This window comes from Dromiciops gliroides, chromosome 1 (genome assembly GCF_019393635.1).
Source record: "Dromiciops gliroides isolate mDroGli1 chromosome 1, mDroGli1.pri, whole genome shotgun sequence".
In the NCBI taxonomy this organism is placed as follows: domain Eukaryota; kingdom Metazoa; phylum Chordata; class Mammalia; order Microbiotheria; family Microbiotheriidae; genus Dromiciops; species Dromiciops gliroides.
Window position 1 is genome coordinate 212013339 of NC_057861.1, and position 15389 is coordinate 212028727.

The window sequence follows — 15389 nt, forward strand, 5'->3', positions numbered from 1 at the left end:
CCATATTCCCTGAAAATCTTTTCAACAACCTCTCCATGTGTCCTATGAATATGCTCTGTCATTTTAGCCTTTTCACTTGTGGAATCTGATAGCTATAACCCCATTGTCCTAATTAGTGACTGTCTCACTTGATACACAATTAAAATAATTTATTTATTTTTAACATTTTTTTTATTAATTCTGAATCCAAATTCTCTTCCTCCCTGCCACCTCTCATCTAACTATTGAGAAGACAAGCAGGCCAAGATGGAAAAGTAAGGCAGGAACTTGCCTCAATTTTCCCAAATTCACCTTCAAGAAATTATAAAATAAAGCATCCAAATAAATTCTGGAGCAGCAGAACCAAAAACAAAACAAAGCAAAAACCAACCAGCTGGATGAAATAATTTCCAGCTCAAGACAACTTAGAAGGCTGGCAGGAAAAATCAGTCTCACTGGCCTAAAAGGGGAGTACAGTCCAGAGCTGGCAGTGCCCAGTTATGCCAGCAGCAGGATAATCACTAGCAAGCTGGCAGAGAGGACTCAGGACATGCCATCAATGAGGCCCTAAATCCCAACTGTAAGGAGCTTCAGACAGTACCCCCTCTCCACCTCAGGAGCAGAGACCAATTGAAACATAAATTTAAAAGTCACAAAATTAGCTGGAACAAAACTGAAACTGACCACAGAAAGTTAGCATGGTAACAGTAAAGATTAAACACAAACTCAGAAAAGGATAATATAGAAAAAACTATATGTGAATTCTTAAAGAAAAAATAGTGAGTCCATTTCAAATTACCAGTATCAAATATGAATAGAGGGAATTCACCAACAATGAAGAGGAAATTAAAATGATTATTAGGAGCTATTTAATCTAACTACTTGCAAAAATAGACAAAGGAGTCTGACCAAATTCGTTTATAACACAAATGTGGTGCTGATACTTTACACAGGAAGAGAAAAAAAGGAGAATCAAAACTATAGACCAATATCCCTCATGAATATTGATTCAATTAAAAAAATACTATCAAGAAGATTACAACAATATATCATAAGGATAATACAGTATGAATAGGTGGGATTTATACCAGGAATGCACAGCTAGTTCAATATTAGGAAAACTATCAACATAATTGACCATATAAATTGCAAAATCAACTCAAATCATATGATTATTTCAGTGGTTGCAGAAAACACTTTTGACAAAATACAACACTTCTCTGTTAAAAACATTAGATAGCATAGGACTAAACAAAGCTTCCATTCAAATGATAAGTAATATCTAAAAAAACCTTCAGCATGTGTTATCTTCAAATTAAAAACCTTCCAAATAAAGATTAGGGATGAAACAAGGATGCCCACTACTATAAAATTATGCTGAAAATTTTAACTATGCAATAAGAGATGAAAAAGAAATTGAAGCAATTAGAATAGGCAATGAAGAAACAAAGCAATCACTCTTTGCAGATTATATGATAGAATATTTAGAGAAGTCTAGAGAACTAAAAAACCTACTTAAAACAATTAGCAACTTTAGCAAAGCTGCAGGATATAAAATAAACCCCTATAAATCATCAGCATTTCTATATATTACCAAGAAAGTTCAGCAGTAAGAGAGAAATTCCTTTTAAAATACCTGTAGACAACATAAAATGGTTTGTAGCTATCTGTCAAGCCAAACCCAGGAACCCAGGGAAACTACAAAACACGTTTCACGCAAATAAAGTCAAATCTAAATAATTGGAAAAACATAAATTGGTTATGGGTAGGCTGAGCCAGTATAATAAAATTGATAATTCTACCTAAATTGATTTACTTATTCAGTGCCATACCAATCAAAATACAAAAAAAAAATTAGAGCTTGGAAAAATAATAACAAAATTCATCTGAAAGAATAAAAGGTCATGTATATCAAGGGATCTAATGGGGTGGGGGGAGTAAAGGAAGGTTGCTTAGCCATACCAGATATGAAAATGTATCATAAAGCAGCAACAATCAAAACTCTCTGGTACTGGCTAAGAAATAGAGTGGTGGATCAGTGGAATAGATAATGTACATAAAACATAGTAGTAAATGACAATAGTAGTGTAGTATATGTTAAACCCAAAGGCCTAAGCTTTTGGAACAGGAACTCAAAATCTGACAAAAACTGTAGGGGAAACTGGAAAATAGTATGGCAGAAACTTTGTATAGACCAACACGTTACCCCATATAACAAGATTAGGAAATCAGAGCTCTAAAGTCATATAAACATGTTCTAAATCACTATTAATTGGAGAAGTACACAATAAAATAACTCTGAGGCACCACCTCAAACCTATATTATTGTTTAATATGACATAAAAGGAAAATGATAAATGTTGGAGGGCATCCTCAGTTGATAGGTATCCTTTTAATATCCAATGCTTTGCCATCACAAATAGAGCTGCAATAAAAGCCTTTTTCTCCTTTATCTTTGGGGTACAGACCTAGTAGTATTATTGGATCATAGGGCATGCACAGTTTTTTAGCCCTTTGGGCATAATTCCAAATTGTTCTCCAAAATAATTAGAGTAGATCATAACTCCACCAACAGTACATTCATATACCTATTTTTCAACATCCCCTACAGCATCTATCATTTTCCTTTTCTGTCATGATAGCCAATAGTATAGGTTTGAAGTAGTACTTCAGAGTTGGTTTAATTTGCATTTCTCTATTTATAGTGATACAGAGTATTTTTTTCATATGATTATTTATAGCTTTAATTCTTTCTGAAAACTGCCTGCTCATATCATTTGACTATTTATCAATTAATGAATGTCTCATTTTTTAAAAATTCACTGAATTCCCTATGTATTTGAGAAATAATGTCTTTATCAGAGAACTTGCTATAAAATGGTTTCCCAGTTTCCTGTTTTCCTTCTAATGTTGCCTGCATTGGCTTTGTTTTGCAAAATCTTTTTAATTTCATCCAATCAAAATTTTTGGTTCACAATTTTAGACAGGGCCCAGCCATGATTCACTTCATCCCCATTCCATGCTCATGTTCTTGACAATTTAGATAGCCCCCTTGCCACTAAACATGTACCGCCAATCAACTCCAGACTTTTCTCCAGTTCTAAGACCATTTATTTATTCTTCATGGAAGGGATAGATATATCTAATTGCCTATGTACAATTAACCTCTCTATTCTTTCCAGACAAAAATTCCCTCCCTGGCAAACTTCTCCCTCATTGGCATTATATCTCTCATTAGTATATAAACTCCTGGAAGGCAAGGGAAGCCAATAATTTCATTTTACTTAACACAGTGCTTTGCAAATAGCAAGTGTTTAATAATTTTCATTCATTCATTCATCTCTAGTGAATGGATACTAGATGCCAGAAAACAATAGCAAAAATGAAACTATCACTGCTCTCAATGGACTTATAATCTTTGGGAGAGACAAAATGCACATATATTTCCAGAAATTATTACCTTTATAGCATCAGAGGCATTAATTATCCCTTTATGAATGTGCCCTAAACACATTTATTCATTAGTTGTGTATGGTACCTGTCCCCATATGTTTTCTACATTGTATATGTACTATGTGTGATCCCTATGCATTTTTACTCTGGCTGTGTGAACTGGTAGAATCTCTTTAACTGTGTTTTAGAAAGCATCAGTTGGACACACAATGTACTTGGAACCGGGGCAGATTTCTTAAGGTCCAGGGTAAAGGAAAACCCATTTCTACATGTAAAATGCAAAGGTTGAGGTGGAATAATTTCTGATGCACCTTACCGCTTTAGGTTTCTATGATTACTAGCATTTCTACCCGTTTTTTGGCTTAAAAAAGCAACACTAATCAAATCAAAATAAATATTTCATGATTTCTCTTTTGACATATAGTAATAGAAAACATTATTGATGCATATAGCATTTGAAAACAACATGTCTATTTATTGCTTTGAATAGTGCATTAGAAATTTTCTGAAGAACAATTTATCCTTATGAAAATACTACTCGGTAATTTTGGAAAAGTAAATGTCAACTTGGGTTATTTGCAACATAAATGCCAGTAGTAAAATTTGGTTCTGTCCAAGATCTTTACTCTAATTGCCTCCTTGACTTTTTCAGAAACTGAAATATATTAATGCCATTTATCTTAAAAATATGTTGGTTGAAAAGTTTTCATTTTCAAAAGTAAGGGACTATATTATCATTATAAAGTTTTATTTAGAGTTGTTGGGACTTGAAATTTTAATGAAGAAAATTATAATATTAGCAATACAAAAACCTGTCTATCTTACTTTCCTTGTTTCTAACTTTATAGACTTCATTCTTCAGAGAAAAATTGCTTCCCAAACTTGTTCCCATCTTCATAATTTCTGTTAAGGTAGTCAAGTGCTAAGAATGTTGGCTCCATTCCAGTTTTTAAGACTTAAAAAAAATTTTACCCCAAGTGGTAACTTTTATATCACTGCTTTGTCACTGATAATAATTTACATATACATTATTGATATAATATTGATATAATTTGATGCCACCCAAATTTGCTATGGCATATTATTCCCCTCTATGTATTATAGCTAAGTTGTACAATTCTCTGTCCAAACTCTTCTCTTCAATGCCTTGTTCTTTTCTTTCCTCATAATTTCTTTGGATATGGAATAGACTCCCTCCATGTATTCATCTGTAGAATTTCTAAATATTCTTTCAAATGTACCCCAATGCCATATCATACAGGAAGGTTTTTACTTTTTTCTAATCATCAATTAATATATTATCCCTTAAACCTTACAAAGCAGAACCTCACTATTTGGCATTACTATAGAATGGTTTAGTTTCAGTGTTGTGTATATGACTTAGGACAAGCAATAATTTTGATATGCTTTTGATTTTGCCTCTTTTTGTGTCCCTGGCACTTAGCACAATGCCTAGCACATAGTAGAGACTTAATGGTTACTGAGTGACTGCCTTTAATTTTTTAAAGCAATGGACAATGGGCTGAATTAGAATATTTGATATTCAACTAATGAAATCAGAATAATATGACTTCTCCAACTTAGTTTTCTATCAGTTGGGTTGTGGATTTTGCTGGCTTTTTAATTTTTTCGTTTTTTTTTTAAATGGACATTACTCCAAAAAAGATGCAAAAATTGTAGCCCTCAGTGAGCATTTTGGTGTCTGTTTACAAATGTCTTAGGTGTGTGTGTGTGGGGGGGGGTAGGTAAACTTCCATAACTGACAAACAATTGTTTCCAAATAGCCCAGTACTGATACATATAATCTTCATTAATACACCTTATATCACACTATATATTGTCTGCCTTTGACAAACATTTCATTTTTCTAAATCCAGTCTCAATGATAACTCATAGATTTTAAATTAGATTTTAAATCAAGTGAGTTCCTAAGTGATTGAAGCATCTTTATGCTTTCTTTTTGGACACATTTCTTACTTTTTGTGACATGTGTCATGGTGCATACCCATGCTGAAGTATTCCATATGCATTTGGGATTTTTATAACTCTATAACAATTCTGCTTCTCAATATGTAAATAGATTTATCAGATTTCATCATTCCCTCAATGAAGGCAATTCTATGCATACAAGAAGTACCTATCTCTATTTTTGGTGGATATTGTACAATCTGATGAAGATGGCCTAATTTTACATGATTATTTAAACATCTTCTGACAATGACTTTGTAATAGCATTCAATTAAAAATTAAATTTCAAAAGTTAGAATGATCTTTATTTCAGGACTTTAATCTTATTTTATTTTATTTTTTTATTTTTTTTAATTTTTTTTTATTTTTGGTGAGGCGATTGGGGTTAAGTGACTTGCCCAGGGTCACACAGCTAGTAAGTGTCTAAGGTTGGATTTGAATTCAGATACTCCTGAATCCAGGGCCAGTGCTTATCCACTGCTCTAATCTTTATATTGTCTTATCTACAAAAATTATTTTTTAAAATTTTCATTAATAACAACATTTACTAACTGTTTTCTTTTTAATGCTGTTCTTATACATACTAAATCCAATAAGCTTGTTATATGGTTTAGAGAACTTAACAACTTTTTACTGTATGTTTTTCTGGAATGTGTAAATTTCGTTATCTGCCTTTTTATAGCAATTTTACAAACTGGCAACGTACTTTGCTATAGATTACTCATTTGATCCTTGGGAGAACTTTTGATATACATACTATGGGTCGTATTATCACAATCATTTTGTGGATAAGGAACAGAGCCAGAGCAATGTTCAGGTATTATGAATCCTTGAAAAGTTTTTCCTCCATTTCTAAAGAGCAGGGATAATAATCATAATATCTTTTTGTCTGTTGTTTTTTCAGTTTTTTGCAGGGCAATGAGGGTTAAGTGACTTGCCCAAGTACACAGCTAGTAAGTGTCAAGTGTCTGAGGCCGATTTGAACTCAGGTCCTCCTGAATCCAGGGCTGGTGCTTTATCCACTGTGCCACCTACCTGCCCCCTAATCCCATGATATATTATTTGAATGAACATATCTACTGAGCATAAAATATACTTTCCTACTTTCTTTTTCATTATTATAAAACTATTGTCCAATATCATAGAACTTAGGTCTGGAGACTATCTTCACTTTCTATCTTCCTTCAACCATCTCAGATTGATAACATCATCCTATCTTTAAACATCTCCCAATATTATATTCTAAAGACAACTTCAATAGTACCTTACTCCTTATATTTTTAGTTGCCCATGAACTATAGGCTGTTTTTTTTTTCCTTTTGTTTCTTCCTCATTATGTATGAAGAGCAGCTGTTCAGTATATATATAAATTAATCCATTCTTATCTGATTTTTTGGTGGGGCAATGAGGGTTAAGTGACTTGCCCAGGGTCACACAGCTAATAAATGCCAAGTGTCTGAGGCCAGATTTGAACCCAGTTCCTCCTGAATCCAGGGTTGGTGCTTTATCCACTGCACCACCTAGCTGCCCCCAATTTTTATCCTTTTTTTAAAACAAAATAACACACATAAGCAATTTATTAGTATTGTTTCCTTATAAAGACTGTATCTTTATATCTTACCATTTATGAATAAACCAAAGATTTTTGGCTTTTCTTTGGTTGAGGCAATTGGGATTAAGTGACTTGCCCCAGGGTCACGCAACTAGTAAGTGTTAAGTGTCTGAGGCGGATTTGAATGAGGTCCTCCTGAATCCAGGGCGGTGCCTCTATCTACTGTGCCACCAGCTTCCCCCCCAAAGCTTTTTAAATAAAATTTATTGTGGCAATGATTGCTCAGACATTTTAGTTGCACTTCAACATGATCAAAAAACTGTTAATCCTAACTACCAGATATAATGGAATTTAAATTGTAGGAATTATTTTAAATTTTTAATATGATATAACTTTTCCTCTGATTAAAGTACTAAAGGACAAAGCAATAAACTCCTCCCAAATCCTTCTTTATAAAAAACTCAAAACTTTTCTGATAACTACATTTTCCATCAGCTTCTCTGCTTGCCTTTAACTCCAGGGAACAATATTCCCACTGTGTCAATGGTGCCCTCCCCTTTTTCCCCTATTTCTGTTTCTCACCTTCCTTTTGTGTATTGCTTTCCTTCACTGGATTGTAATTTCTTTTGATGTCAGGAACTATCTCTTTTTTCTAACTTGTATGATTTGCACTTAGCACAGTGCTATCACATAGCAAATACTTAATATTTATTGAATTGAATTAAATTTTTTTGTTGTTGTTAATAAGACAAGTTGTATATTTCTACTCATTTCCCTTGGCAACAAGTCCTGATAAGCAAAAAAGTGTTTTGTTTTGTTTTGACATTTCAATCATTGCATTTAAGGAAAAAATATGCAAAAAATGTCTCTTTTTTTGGTGTGTGTGTGTATGTATGTAAACATATATACATATACATATGAATGTGGGGGGGTGAATAATATGTATGTCTTAGTTTTTGAAAAGAAAGTCCCCAACTGTAGAGAAATATATTCCATTTTTGTACTCTTTGTAATTAAAAGATAAGATTCTAACTTTGATAGTTAATATAAAATAAGTAGTTTTTTTTAAGGACCAAATATGATTACTTTATATAGTCATACTAATTTAATATATACCACTTAGATACAATAGGTTCAACATCCATTCATCCTGCATTTTATTAAAGGCCTACTAGGTGCCAAGAACTATGCCTGGTGCTGAGAATATGAATGGGAAAAAAAACAATCACCCTTGACTTCACTGAGTCAGTTTTCTTAAAAAAAGACCTTGGAAAAATTCAACTAGTGAGTGATCTTCGTGTATTTGGAGGTGTAAAGAATTAATTGTTATTTGAGGTTTTTATGCCTAGACGCGAACTGGCCTGGGGCTCCGCAAAACTCACGATGATCCACCCACTGATTGTAGCCGTTGCCATGGCGCTGGCACCCTCACATCATCACCACTCGCAGATGCCTACATGGGCCCTGGCAAAATTATAATCATTGCAAGCCTAGTGAGGGCAGTCATGTGAATGTCAGAGCGGCCATACCATGGACTGGGACTGTGTGGAGTTTTTTCTGGGACTGGGGGGAGGAGAATGGGCATTCTACCTGGATGCTGGTAGGACAGGAGGTTCTGCTGTGTATTCTCAGGTGATTCCTGGGGCGGGGTGGTATCTTTTGAGGTTGTATAATTTCCCTTTCCCATTTTATTTCCTTTCTCTTGGTTCTACTATTCTGTTTGTGGGTTTTTTTTTTTTTTTTTTAAAGTTCGTTCTTGTTAAATAAATCCTGTTCTGTTTGAGGGAAGCTGCCAGTCTCCTCCTTGCCCCAATATTGCGGTGAGCCACTTAGCTAACACTCCCCAATTAAAAATTGGTCCACACAGAGGACTTAAAACCGAAAGATAACAAAAATGCTTTTCAAAGAAGAATCAAATAAAAGCCTTAATCTCAAGCACCTGAGGGAACCTTGTAAACCAGAAAGAATGTACTTCTGAGTTAGACTGTGAAGTAGCATTTTGAGAGGTGTTTAAAGATAGAATGATAGCTTAGATAAGATAATTAATAAATAGACAATTTAATAAAATTATCTGAGATAATTTAATAAACATAGACTAGACATAAGCTTTATTATACTGAACAGGGATCTCATGATAATGAAAAAATAATTTAAAACATAAATTTTATGATAGCAGAGATATGCATTAAAATAGCTTGTTATGAGAACTAACTTGAGTTTCAATTCTACTCTGAGTAAACAACATGGTCATATATAAGTTAATACTAAATAAGTACAAAGTAATTTGCAGGTGTGGAGCAGTAACACCTAGGAAAATTAGGAAACACCTCATATAGTGTCACGAACTAAACCTCAGTGGAAGGTAGAGTTTAAAGGAGGCAAGGTTGAGGAGGCTGAACATTTCAGGCATGGGGACAGCCTATATAAATGTAAAAGTGGGACATAGAATGTCACACACAAGGTACAGCATGTATGCCCATTTAACTGGAACATACAGTGAGAGAAGGTAATAATGTGAACTTTACCTTGAAACAGTCTGGAACCAAAAGGTTGAATTATTTAAATGCCAAATTAATCATATTGTGCTCTCCACCGGGGTCATGGGAGCCACTGAAGTCTTGATCATTGAAATGATGTGGTCAGACATATTTTGAGAAGATAAATTTTTTAAATACATGTAGAACATAGGTGAAGGAAGTAAGTGGATGCAGAGAGGCTAGTTGAGAGGGAAATACTGGGCAGCTAGATGGTGCACTGGATAAAGCACTGGCCCTGGATTCAGGAGGACCTGAGTTCAAATCTGAACCTCAGACACTTGACACTAGCTGTGTGACCCTGGGCAGATCACTTAATCCTCATTGCCCTGCAAAAAATAAAATAAAAGAGGCACTTACTATATTATAAGTGAGAGATGTTCTAAAAGCCTAAATTAAGATTGTGTCTATGTGAGTGGAGAGAATATAACAGATGTAAGGCAAGTTACCAAGAAAACTTGGTAATTTATTAGATATGGGGGTTGGGGGTGAGTCAGAGTAAATAGTTAGTTGTAATCCCGAGATTGTAAATTTGGGTGATTGGGAGAATGTTGTTCTTAACTGAAATAGAAAAGTGAGGGAGAAGTATAGATTTAGGGGGAAATACAGTTAATTATGTTGTAGACCTATAAGTTTAAGATGCCTTTGGGATATTTCATAGGAAATATCCAATAAGCAATGGTTATGTGTAACTGGAGTTCAGTTGAGAGCTGAAAGCAGGGAAAGGGAGGGAGAGAGATTAAATTCTAGCAGATTGTCAGATAATTGTAGTTCCCTATCACTGATATATTTATTGTCTGTTTATTTGCTTTTTATGCCAGGGTGTGATGTTTCCCAAACTATTCATCTATTTCTCTTCAGGTTGTTTGTAGTATACTCCAAGAAAAAAAAAATCACTTCTTTTTCTACCTTTTTAACCTTTGCTGAAATGCTCTCTATCACTGTTTTCCCTTCTGATTCCTGGATCTCTTTATATGAATATAACATCTTAATATATACTGTCGCCTCACTCCAATCCAAAGGAATTGTGTAGTCATGTGTTTCATCCCACAAAATCTCAGAGATATCTGAGAGAATAAATTGGCCTCCTTATGTTAAGACATCTAGTCATTTGTTTTTTGGTGTTTTTTTTTTTTTGCTTAAACTTTGAAAGTCTGAATATAGATATTTGAGGCCATGGACTTTATTACTTTTTCCATTTTTAGATTTTTTTTCTTCCTATAAACTTGTCAATGTCTTGATTACTGTTATCCTATTCATCATGCTTTTTAATGATATTTTTACTTTTAATGGTATTTAACTTGTGAGGAATCTATATCATCTATCTATCTATCTTTTTCTAGCCTTTCTTCTCCCTTACCATTTTTTGGGGGGTGGGGCAATGAGGTTTAAGTGACTTGCCCAGGGTCACACAGCTAGTAAGTGTCAAGTGTCTGAGGCCAGATTTGAACTCAGTTCCTCCTGAATCCAGGGTTGGTGCTTTATCCACTGCACCACCTAGCTGCCCCATACCCATTATTTTCAATTTAAAGTTCTTGTGAGTTGATTTGCAAGAGATATGGCAAATGGGAGGAAGAAATAAGCATTTATATAGTACCTATTATGCAAGGTGCTGTGCTAAACTCTGGAAATCTTATGTCATTTGATCAAATACAATTACTATCCTTTGTTATGTGTACTCCATCTCTGTCCAGGAATCTGTAACTGCTCCATTTAATGCCACAGTACAGAAGTTCATGTCCCAAACTCAGATACTACATTCTTATCTAATTGTTCACTTCTCAAATTGTTAATGTCTTTTCCATCTCTTAATTTCAATAATCAACAGAGAATAAAACAGAACTTGTGCTCCTATGGTCCTTGATTTCTTGTGTATGATTTCCTAATTATTGGCAATGCTTTTTTAGTTTCCTTCTGGCAGTAAAGTAGTTTGTGGTTTTTTGTTTTTTTTTGGTTTTTTTTTTAGTGAGGCAATTGGGGTTAAGTGACTTGCCCAGGGTCACACAGCTAGTAAGTGTCAAGTGTCTGAGGCCGGATTTGAACTCAGGTACTCCTGATTCCAGGGCCGATGCTCTATCCACTGCGCCACCTAGCTGCCCTAAAGTAGTTTGATTATAAAAGGGCAGAGAGATAGAAGATGGGTACTGGGAAAAAAGAAACAAAACAAGGAAGCCCCAAAATAGAGTTGAAGAAGATGTTGCTGGATTTCTATTGGAAAATTGCTGCATATTCAAAGATTCTTGGACTTGGACTTAAAGTTATATCTTCAACAAAGTATTACCTTGCTAGTCCTATAAGATTGTTCATCATTAATATTACAATTTCAAAAGTACTAAAATGAAAAATATAGCATTGAAAAATGAAAAGATACATAGCTATCATTAAGTACTTTGCGGCATATGTTAAGCAATGACCTGTCTGGCATAAGTGGTGGCAAAGATAATAAAGATGTATACTAACAAGATATGAGATGAGAGACGATATGGGAAACAAATAATTGCATAGGAAGACAACTGTCATTTCCATTATAAACACACTAATCTACCAATTCAGTTTCTTTAAAAATGAGCCAGCACCTACAAATGAGAGAAGTTTGTTTAGTGGAAAGAGTGCTGGATTTGTCAAAAGACCTGGGTTTGCTATAGATGGAGTTCAGAGAAATTTTAGTAATGCATTTGAAAAATTTTCTCTCATGCTACTTTTTGGAAAAGATGAAGCCACATGGAATAAAGAATGGTGCAATGGTATGGATTCAGAATTGGTTAACAGTTTAATGCTAGCTTGGAAGATGATTTTCAAGAGAATGTCCAACAGACTGGTCCCTGTGTGATTTGAAAAGATTTTTATCCCTGATTTAGATAAAGGAGTAGATTGCATACCTGTTCTATTTGGCTCCAAAAATGAATTAGTAGCAATGGGTAGAAAGTACAAAGGGACAGATGCAAGGAAAAGCTCTGACTTAAGGACCACAGCTTAGTTATGTCAAAGTATGATGGACCTATCCTCAGCAAGAAGTGAGCTTTGATCCAATTGGAAGAGAAAAAAAGCTGTGTGTGCATGACTACTAATGAGATATAATGTTCAGATAATAATTGTTAACATTCATACAGTGCTATGTGCCAGGCACTGTGTTAAGTATTTTAAACTTAGTCTCATTTGATCCTCACAACAATCCTAGGACATAGGTGCTACATTTTCACCATTTTATAGATGAGGAAACTGAGGCAAAAAGAAGTTAAATGACTGGCTTAGTGTGTCTAAAGCCCAATTTGAACTCACTTCCTGACTCCAGGTTCACCACTCTATCCACTATACCACCTAACTTGCCCATGGTCTTCCCATATCCATATGCATCATATTTATGTTTGGACTTGATTAGATCACCTCTAAAGTAATTTCCAACTCAAACTCATATTCTGTGATTGAGTCCTACCTGGAATTAAGTAGCCATGTGACCTTAGAGAAGACTTAATATCTGAACTTCAGTTTTCTAATCTATAAAATTAGTTCAATAATAATTTATTCATTACTTCCCATGCTTACTCTGAGAATAAAAGGAGATAACACACATCAAGTTCTTTATGAGGTAAATGCTATTAATATGCCTAAAGTTCAGAATACTAAAATAGTGTTTAACCATAAATGGATACATTATTTAGATTTTAAAATTTTCCACATTTATTCAGGATTTACATTATATTTTGGGATATTCAAAAAGTTGAGTAGATTTTCAAGTGTCACTGGGGTCCTTTAAGTCAGTGTAATGTAACTATAGATTTCATGACTAGAAAGGACATGTATTTTTATTCTTTTTTTCCCCTTTACACCCTCCTTCTTTTATTTTCCTTCCTCCCTCCCTCCCTTCTTCCTTTCCTTCCTCTCTCTGTACCTCTCTTTAAAAAAGTCTTTTACCATTGCCTTACATGAAGCAGAATATTACAATGACTGAAGCCCTTTAGTTAGAATATTATTTAAACCACAGAAATTTTTATGGTCATTAATATCATTCTTACATATAAAGCGCTAATGAAAATGATATAAAATTAAACCAGTTTAATGCTTTGAGACAGAAACTGATCTCCTGTGTTGCTAAGGAATTCCCTATTCCTAGCCTACATAAAGTACTTTTAGAATAATTGAAGTATGCTATAGATAGAACATGAGCCAGATGTAGCCTAGCTGATGTACTGATTTAGAATCCACATTAACTTAATGATATTCTAACTCTTTGACTTACCATCAGTTATAATTTAGGGATATTTTATTGTTTTTTCCTTTTCACTCAGAAGGAAGGTGTTCACAACCAGATTTTTCAGTGTTTGGAGAAAGTACAATTTAGGTAATCATACCATTTATCTTTCTATAAAGATTCTGAAACTCAAGAACAGTCAGATAACATTTTCTTGAACTCTTCCGTAACTATTTCAGTCTGAGCTATATTACTGATAAAAAACAATTAGAATGTATAGTATATTTAGTGATTTATTTTATGCAAATATTAATGAGATAAAAATCTCAAAATTTCTTGAGTATTTATTTAAATATTCATTTAAGCAATGGAAATTTTGGATTTTGTTTGATTTAAAATTAGTTACTGAATATGAAGGTATTCCAAATTAGGTTTTACCATCCTTAAAAATAAGATAACCTATATTTGGAGGAAATTGTGTCAGAGAGTCATAGTAGTATAGTAGATAGGACATTGGACTTGGAGTCAGGAAGACCTTTATTCAAATCCCACCTCAGAATATATTATATGTATGACATTGGGTAAATAATTTAGCATTTCTGTGCCTCAATTTACTCATATTATGTGCCAGGCACTATGCTAAGTTCTGGGGATCCAAAAAGAGTTAAAAGACAGTCCTTGGCCAGGAGTTTATAATCTAATGGGGGAGACTATGCAAATATCTACAAAACAAGTTACATATGCAAAATAAATAGGAAATAATTAACTGAGGGAAGTCATTGGAATTTAGAAGGGTTCTCTGTAGAAGGTAGAATTTTAGTTGGGAAAGGAGGCCAGGGAGGTTATTAGTCAGAGTGGATAAGGGATAGTGCTCCAGTTATGGGAGATAACCAGAAAAAAATGCCCAGAGCCTAGTGATGGAGTGTCTTGTTTATAGCCAGAAGGCCAGTGTTACTGGATCAAAGGGTATGTGTGGGAAAGTGAGAAATAAGAAGACTGGAAAGGTTGGAGGGGGCTAGGTTATGAAGGGCTTTGAATGCCAAACAGAGCACTTTGTATTTGTTCCTCCAGGCAATAAGAAGTCAGTGGAGTTTACTGAGCAGTGTGGGTGACATGAAAGGACCTGCACTTTAGGAAAATCATTTTAGTAGCTGAATGGATGATAGATTAGAGTAGGAAGAGTTTGAGGCAGGCAGACACACCAGAAGATTATTGCAATAATCTAGGTGAGGTGATGAGGGCCTGTACTAGAAGACTGAACTGAATGTTTTTTTTTATATTCTCTTCCAGTTCTAGAACTATCGTTCAGGAAAGACTGAAGATCGAAAAATACATTAAGGTATTTTAGTATTGAAAATGTTTATTACAATTGGTTTTGGGATGTCATACTCATAATTCAGTCCTGAGATGTGGGATAGTGATCCAGCTTCCACAACTGTTCTGTTTCTGGTTTGCAAACCAAGGAATTCCAGACTAAATGAAACAGCTTCAATAATCCTCCCCACAATTCCCAACCACTACCTCTAATTACACCTTCCCCTAAAACAGTGACTTAGCATATAGATAACTTCAAGATAGCAGCTTTTAGCTACATTGAAAATGAGATTTGTTGACCCAATACCCTCTATGTAATTTGTCAAACCCTGAAAATAAATGACCAGAGTCACAGAGGTTATGTAACTGCTGTTAACCCTGAAAAATACCAAAGAACTCA